The following is an 8,771-nucleotide window of genomic DNA, read 5'->3' as shown; positions in this document are numbered from 1 at the left end:
ATTCAATTGGTGCTGACTATTCTCCTGCAGGTAAAAATGTTCCCTTGCAGATATTTCAGCACGTGTGTAAAATACTCTGAGATAATTCTGGCATTCGTGGACATGGGAAAAATAGCCAAACTGACTGAGGGGTCGAGGATGCTGGAAGAGAGCCTAATTAAATAGGTTATGAATCACTAGGGAATATGCTAAGACTCTAGCAGTTTTGAGGTTAAAGAAGGCAGCCTTTACAGAATCTTTCTTAAGGAAAGGAAGGAGTATAATTAAATATTACAAAGGATACAAATTTTAAGAAAGAACCCACAGTTAAAAAATACACATATGGAGATAAAATACTTTTTTGAAAATATTCCTTGCAGAGAAAAGCTGTGCCTTCCTAAATTTAATGGAAATACCTTTGAACTTGATCCTTGAGTACACGATGGGACCCTTGTAGGACTGAAGATGAAAGGGAGAGTGTTGCGGTAAAAAGAGCCCAGTGGGGAGATCACTTGAAGAGTGGGGTCTCCTGTGTTACCTGGCCTTGAGCCTGATGCTCCCCACAGTGGAGCCCTGCAGCAGGAGCTAGTTTTGCAGATAAGCTTTCATTTTGAAGAAGAAAGAGAAAGGATGGGTGTTGACACCCTTGCGGTAGAGTCCTCACGTAGATTCCTATCTACGTCCCAGCTCAGGAGTCCCAGCTCAGGAGCTGCTACTGCAGCTCACAGTGTGTTGCAGTCTAAATTCAGAAGAAAATGTTACATCCCAAACAAGACAGCCAGAGCTGAAGCCTAGTTCCCCAGACTGGGAGGAGAGCCGCCCCCCTATTTTCCTATTTCTTGGACCAAGGTCACCCAAAGGCTTAGCACCATTGCTTGAGCTCCATACATTGTTTTGGAGGTTCGAACAACTGAAAGAAAGCCTTTAGTGAAATGTTTTTCCTTTAAGATGATGGGTAATAATGCCAGATTTAGGAATGGGATTTAGGAATGGGAAGACGAAGTAAATATGAAGTCCCGTTTGTCTCTCTTTCTGCCTCCTGCAGGGTTGTGTTAAGTAGCCGTATGGGGAGGGATGTTAGCTGTGTTTGTAGCTCATTTCCATGGCTACTTCATGTGTCTCCCTTTTGCCTGCCATCTTCTTGTATTCTTGTCTTTATTTATATCTCCCCACCCCCAGCCATTCCAGCTATTTAAATTGCCAGTCTTTGCTCCTTTCTTTTTTCTTTCTAATACATTCATGTAACTCTTTCTGAGCTTGACAAGTTTAGTGATACCTCTTTTACACCTCTCCCAACGGGTTAAGTGCAAGAGATTTTTATTTTAAAGTTAATTTGAAAGAATATATTCTCTGAAAAACATTTCTTTTTAATTAGAATGCCTCTTGAGATAATTTGATACAGATTGGGGTGCAGCAAAAGGAGGGCTGTGCATCCCAGCACTGGAGATCTTGGTAGGTCCCAAGCAAAGTAAATTTGTCTTTAATTAGTGCCATGATAGCCCTAGAGAAGATTAAAGTACAATTTAGAGGTAACCTAGCACGTTTTCTGTGAGGACAATAGCTGACTAAATTATCAACCCTATACCTTCACAATATGATTATCAAGTTTAACAAGAATTCTAAAGATCTTATTATTCATGTCTTAGTCCTGAGTGCCTAAAATCAACTTTAAATTATTCATGCAGTTAAACCAAGGCATTTGGCATTCTCCTATTACCTAGCACTCTTCTCCTTCTATAACATGTTTAGGAAAGTGACAATGATACAAACTCCGTAATATAGTGTACATAACATAACTATATGTTTAATATTAATTCTTTTGTTGGATAACTATCTTTGGGTATTATACCTTTTCTCTTTCCCTGTAACCCCGTTCACTTCTTTTTCTACCCTTCCTGGCTTGTTCATTTATTTCATAGATGCTGAGTGCCTACCAGCACATTATGTTATGTCCTGGGCATTAGAAACACAGTGGTGAACAGACAAGGCTAGGTCATCCTGCAGCTTAACATCTATGTGTTTCCTTACGTGCCTCCTTTCCTACTAGCCTCTCAATGACTTCATAAAAAAAAAAGCTCATTTCTTGACTTGGATATCAGTACATTCAAACACAGCAATGCTAGTCTCCCAAACACAATGAATCCTACTTGAAGGCAGAAACAGTTTGGCTTATAAGAGTATACCTTGAAATTAATAATTTATAAAGCATTGTAAAGTATCTACAGGGTGTGAATCTTTGGTGTAGATACTTTGTAAAGTATGTACCGGATGTGAATCTTTAAGATCTATCACAAATAAAACCCAGATGAAACCTTGAGGAATATATAACATATACACACATACATTTTCACTATTTTTTTTAAACTTTTGAGTTAGCTTTATTTTTAGTCTTTTTTAATAGAAGTATAATTTACATATAGTAAAATAAGTAGATCTTAAGTGTTCAGTTTAATGAATTTTGATAAATATATATGGTTAAACAATACATAACTTCTAGTAAGAGAGATAACACTTCTATCCCAGAAAGTTCCTTTTCCCCATCCAGTCAATGCCCCATTTTCCCCAATCCCAGAGACCACTACTGTTCCAAATTCTCTCACCATATTAGGTTTGTCTGTTCTTGGACTCATATAAACAGAATGAGATAGTATGTACTTTCTGGTTTCTTCTTTCCCCCTAAATATTACGTTTTTGAGATTTATCCATATTATTGAGTGTATCAATAATTAGTTCCTTTTTAATTCTGAGTAGCATTCCATTGTATAGACATACCACAATTTACATATCCATTCAGTTATCGATGGACATTTGGGTTGTTTTCATTATTATAGTAATGCTTCTTGTATGAGTCTCTTTGTGGACTTTTAAAAATTATTATTTATCTTGGATAAAGATGTAGAATGGAATTTCTGGATCATAAAATAGGTTTATGTTGAACTTCATAAGAAATTGCTAAACAATTCTTCAAAATAGTTGTACTCTTTTACATTTCCATCGCCAATGTATGACAAAACTAGTTGCTTCACATCTTCACCAATAATCTGTATACCAGATTATTATTGATTTTATGAATCAATAAATATGTAAAATCAAATTTTACATATTATGGCTATAAGTCCTAAGTTATAAATATTTATGTGAATGTTTTCTCCAAATCTTTGGATTTTCTCATCAGTGTTCTCCCAAATGTATTGCTATATCCTATTTATTTTCATGTTTCAGCCCCAGTTAATTTAGGTTTTTGAAATAGAAAAATCAAGAATGCTATCTTTTCTAAAAATCATTATAACATTTGTTCTCTGAAGAAATGAAAACAGGATACCTTTGCTAATTAAATGGAAGAAAGGCCAGGGAGTATAAAGAAATCAGGAGTTAAAATTAAAAATGTTTTCCTGTAACACAGTGTTGAAAAATATTTTTTTAAAAAAACGAGAATGGGAAAATATATACACAACTGTAGGCAGAGAATAAGGAGAGAATGATGAGACAGGATCTTGAGAGAAATGTGCAAAAGAAAGGAATGATTAGTGGAGCCAGGTTGAGAAAGTGATGGGAGGAGATAAATGAAGAGTACAAGAGATGGGGTTCACTTCTGAAAGATACCTAACACTTTACCTGAGAGAGAGGTGGGGGGGGGAGGGATGAAAATACAGAAATACATTGAGAGAAAAGAGAATTTGTAAGATGTCCTGTCAAATGGCTTTGATCTAAGTAAAGTACAGAGTAAGTCACTCCAGAGACTGAGAAAGCATGAGTTGGCCTAGGAGCCAGACCATCGGCAATAGCTCCTTTCAGAAAAGCAAGGAAGAAGAGGTTAGCATAGCGTTTGGCATTTAAAAGGCAGAAAAGGTGGTGAGGAAAAGAGACATAAAATTGTCTTTGTAGATAATATCATTGTCTATGTAGAAAATCCAAAAGAATTGACCTAAAAAAAAAAATTCTGAAACTAATTGATTATAGCAAAGTTGCAGAATATAAGGTTAATATATAAAGGTCAATTTCTTTCCAGCAATGAACAAGTAGAATTTGAAATACCATCTATTTATTCGACACAAACCCAAGCAGAATCCCGGCAAGTTATTTTATAGATATCGACAAAGTTATTCTAAAGTTTACATGCAGAGGCAAATAACCCAGAATAGCAAATACAGTACTGAAGTTGGAGAGCTGACACTACCCAGCTTCAAGACTTACTATAAAGCTACAGTAATCAAGACAGTGTGGTATTGGTGATAAAATAGACAAATAAATCAGCAAATAGAGCGGAGAGCCCAGAAATAGACTCCTATAAATAGGAGAATATATTTGTACAAGATACGTCTGATAAATGACTTATTCAAAATATAAAAAGAACTCTTAAAACTCAATAAGAAAACAACTGATTAAAAAATGGGCCAAAGACTTTACCAGACACCTCATCAAAATGTTACGGCAGGCAGAAAGTACCAGGGCCACAGGGAGATAGTGGGGAAGTAAGGAAGGAAGAAGTGCAGGAAACATAGAAAAGAGATGAGAAAAATTCCTAAGATAAGGTGTAGCTACAGCTAATTGTAATGGATTATAACACTATTAACATTGCAGGCAGGGGAAAATCTCCTCCCCCTGTGTCACTATGACATTCCCTATAAGGAAATCCCTCCTCCCCATGGGAAGGAGTGGTCAGCAAAGACCCATGCTGGGAATGCCTGTAATGCCACCCCTGAGTATTTTGCACCCTCATTCAAATACCAGGGGTGCCAAAAAATGTTTACACATTTTAGGAAAGGAAAAAAACTATTGAAATTGTAACAATATATACTGGTAACAAAATATGAATATAAGTCATATGTATACATTTTTTTGGCACCCCCAGTGTGATCCTAAATTTTCTTTGTTCTGGGGCACAGTCGCTCTTCTCCTGGGCCTGTCCACTCTCACATTTTGAGAATATATTTTCTTTTTTAAATAAATCCTCAGCTTGCCATTGTTCACGTGACATTATTTGTACATCCTGGAATGCCTTCCTGAGATGATACAAAGACCCTTTCATTCTCTGGTAACAAAAAAAGATATACAGATGGCAAATTAACATGTGAAAAGATGCTCCACATCATACATCATCAGGGAAATGCAAATCAAAACAAGAAAGATACAACTACATACCTTTTAGAATAGCCAAAATCCAAAAAACTGACACCACCAAATGTTGGCAAGAATGTTGAACAACAGGAACTCTTATATACCGCTGGTGAGAATGGAAAATGGTACAGCCACTTTGGAAGACAATTTGACAATTTTTTAGAGAACTAAACACATTCTTACAATGCGATCCAGCAGTCGTGCTCTTTGGTATTTACCTAAAGGAGTTGAAAACTTGTATCCACACATACTTGCACATGGATGTTTACAGCAGCTTGATTTATAATTGCCCAAACTTGGAAGCAACCAAGGTGTCCTTTAGTAGGGGAATGGAATAAGTGAACTATGACATACCCACATAATGGAATATTATTCAGCACTAAAAGGAAATGATCTATCAAACCACAAAAACAAAACAAAACAAAAAAAACCAAACAACAACAACAACGAAAACACATGGAGAAACTCTAATTGTATATTACTAAGTGAGAAAAGCCAATCTGAAAAGGCAATATATTGTATGATTCCAACATATATGACATTCTGGAAAAGGAAAACTATGGCAACAATAAAAAAGATCAGTGGTTGCCGGTGAGGGAGGGGATGGGAACAGATGAATAGGTGGAACACCAAGGATTTTTAAGGCAGTAAAAATACGCTTTATGTTATAATAATGGATATATGTCATTATACATTTACCCAAACCCATAGAATGTATAACACCAAGAATGAACTGTAAAGTAAACTATGTGCTTTGGGTGTTATGATGTATCAATGTAGGTTTACCTTTGGTTAAAAAAAAAACACAAACGCATCTGGTGAATGATGTTGACAACGGCAGAGACTCTGCATGTGTTGGGGCAGGGAATATATGGGAAGTATCTGTACTTCCCCATCAATTTGGCAGAAAACCTAAAACTGCTCTGAAAAAAAATAATCAAGTCTTGGGCCGGCCAGATGGCTCAGTTGGTTAAATGGCTCAGTTGGTTAGAGCGCGAGCTCTCAACAGCAAGGTTGCCGGTTCAAGTCCCGCATGGAATGGTGGGCTGCGCCTCCTGCAACTAAAGATTGAAAACGGCGACTAGACTTGGAGCTGAGCTGCACCCTCCACAACTAGATTGAAGGACAACAACTTGCAGCTGATGGGCCCTGGATAAACACACTGTTCCCCAATATTCCCCCCGCCCCCCCAAAAAAAAACAATAAGAAAAAAAACAAAACAAAAAATCACTCCTTTAAAAAATTCAGTTGTGTGCCTTTTTGAAAGCGATTCCTTCTTGCTGGTCATCAAGTCTCTTTCAAAAAATTCTTTCTCACTGGTTATTCTGCTTCACATTTGGTGCTTCTGAGCTTGCATGTTAAATTTACTTTTGCTTCTCAGCATAGTGCATATGTCTTGTGGAAAATGAGATACTAAAAAGAGGGAAAAAAGAGAGAGAAAGCAAGACATATCAGATCTGAATAGGTCTCTAGGTGAAACAACGTATCTCATAATGAGCCCCTAAAGAAGGTGGAGAAGGCTCATTTATAAATGTCCAGTCTATTTTGTGTCATTTCTTCATGTCTTAACTAAAACTACTAGTCAGTGAGCAAATTTCATCATCGCTTGCAGATTCTAATTTTCCCTCAATCTTGCAATAAATACACTCAATTATTCTGCCAAAACACAGTCTCTTGTGAAAGGATCTGTGATTTCCAACACCACCATGGAGGAGGTGGTGGGGGAAGTACCTTGTTTCCCCGAAAATAAGACCTAGCCGGACCATCAGCTCTAATGCATCTTTTGGAGCAAAAATTTATGTAAGACCCAGTCATATTTTACTATAAGACTGGGCCTTATATTAATTTTTGCTCTGAAAGACGCATTAGAGCTGATGGTGCAGCTAGGTCTCATTTTTAGGAAACACGGTAGGTACCTCCTGGTGGGCTCCTGGCTATGCTACTTCTGTCTGCTCCGTGGCGGGAAGTGCCTTCCTCACAGGACATCAATGCAAGACTGAACAAGGAAAAACAGTTTCTTCCTCCTAAGCCATGGCATATCAGTTATACAGAAATACCACTTTGGGAAACAGTCTTTAGGAAAACCTGGATGAGGTCATACAGCCTCAACGGATCACTCTGCAACTTACCCTTCAAGTTCTACTTCAGTTTGGTAAGGTGATCAATTCAGCATTGGCTCAGAGGGTCAGGAACAGAGTCAATTTCAGGTACTCTAAATATGCACAGATTCTCTGATAATGTGTGGACTTTTGTATTGAATGATGTTGAATTCAGAGAGGTGACAGAATTTGATAAAGTGAAAATTGTAGCCTGTGATGGTAAAAATACTGGCTCCAATGCTATAGAACAAATAGAAAAATGGCTTTTTAATGCTATCTTGTTATTATTCATTGCTTTTTAAAAAAAATTAGTTTCAGGAGTCCAAAACAATGTAATAGTTAGACATTTATGCCCCTCACAAAGTGATATGCCCCCTCCCACAATGTACTACCCCTCTGACATCGTATGTAATGGTTACAATTCCACTGACTCTATTCCCTATGCTGTACTCCACATCCTGTGACCATATATGTATTAAATTATGGTTGACACTCATTATTATTCAGCTTCAGCCTCAGGTGTACACTGCAGTGATTAGGCATCTATACCGTCCATGAAGTGGTTTCCGTAGTAAGACAAGTGTTCATCGGATACCTTACAAAAATCTTTACAACGTTATTGACTATATTCATTGCTTTTTAAAGAGAAGCATAGAAGAGACTTTTAAAATGTATTCTAGTATTTAAAAAATGACTTCACTGTGCTATGCTGTCAGTGAATCCAGTAGAAAGAAGCTTATTACGCTGGAGCCTCTTACATTACTTTTATTATACAGCATGAAGATATAAAGGTTTTTTAAAATGACAAATCAAATGCCATTGCCTTCCTGATAATGTTCTTTTTTTTTTAAAATAAATTTTATTGGGGAATATTGGGGAACAGTGTGTTTCTCCAGGGCCCATCAGTTCCAAGTAGTTGTCCTTCAATCTAGCTGTAGAGGGTGCAGCTCACTGGCCCATGTGGGAATTGAACCGGCAACCCTGTTGTTCAGATCTCATCTCTAACCAAGCAATAATGTTCTTTAATAAACTCATTTTAAAACTCAAAAAACAAAAAGTGAAAGGAGGAAATTGAATTTACTCTAGCTTTGGCTTTGTTTGCAGTGGAGCCCTCAATCTGACTTTCCTTTAACTTTAGTTGACTATGCCAAATCACTACAAAAAAACTAATAATACCTCTGAATCAGCATTTGACAACCCAATGGATTCCTTGGTTAAAGATGTCCATTCCTCAGTCAATGGTTATTGTCATATAAACCCAGATTTTCCATTCTATTTTCTGTTTGTCGTAGGACAAATGGCTTATCAGTTGTACCTAGTTTTAAAATTTTAGAATCCTTCTGCAGTCTAATATTATTATTATCTATCTGTTATCTATTATCCATCTGGAGTCTATTATTATCCTTCCAACTTCAATTATTCATCCCTTAAATTGTTTCAGACCGATGGGCAAGTCTTCTAATCTCCAGGGAAGGACAGGCTACTGTGACCTAATTCAGGACTCAGTAAACTACATTGTTTCAATTTAATAATAGTGAAGGGAAATGCAAGGTATAAAAGTCACTGCCCTCCAGG

General features: G+C 37.0%; 1 pseudogene; it reads left to right on the top strand.

The window, feature by feature from the left end:
- The first annotated feature begins 7,128 nt into the window (after window positions 1–7,128).
- Window positions 7,129–7,498, top strand: LOC109447728 (transcription initiation factor IIA subunit 2 pseudogene; annotated as a pseudogene).
- The last annotated feature ends 1,273 nt before the right edge of the window (window positions 7,499–8,771 follow it).

Source organism: Rhinolophus sinicus, chromosome 3 (assembly GCF_057876585.1).
Source record: "Rhinolophus sinicus isolate RSI-liver-muscle chromosome 3, RSI-T2T, whole genome shotgun sequence".
In the NCBI taxonomy this organism is placed as follows: domain Eukaryota; kingdom Metazoa; phylum Chordata; class Mammalia; order Chiroptera; family Rhinolophidae; genus Rhinolophus; species Rhinolophus sinicus.
This window is presented reverse-complemented; position numbering and strand designations above follow the sequence as displayed.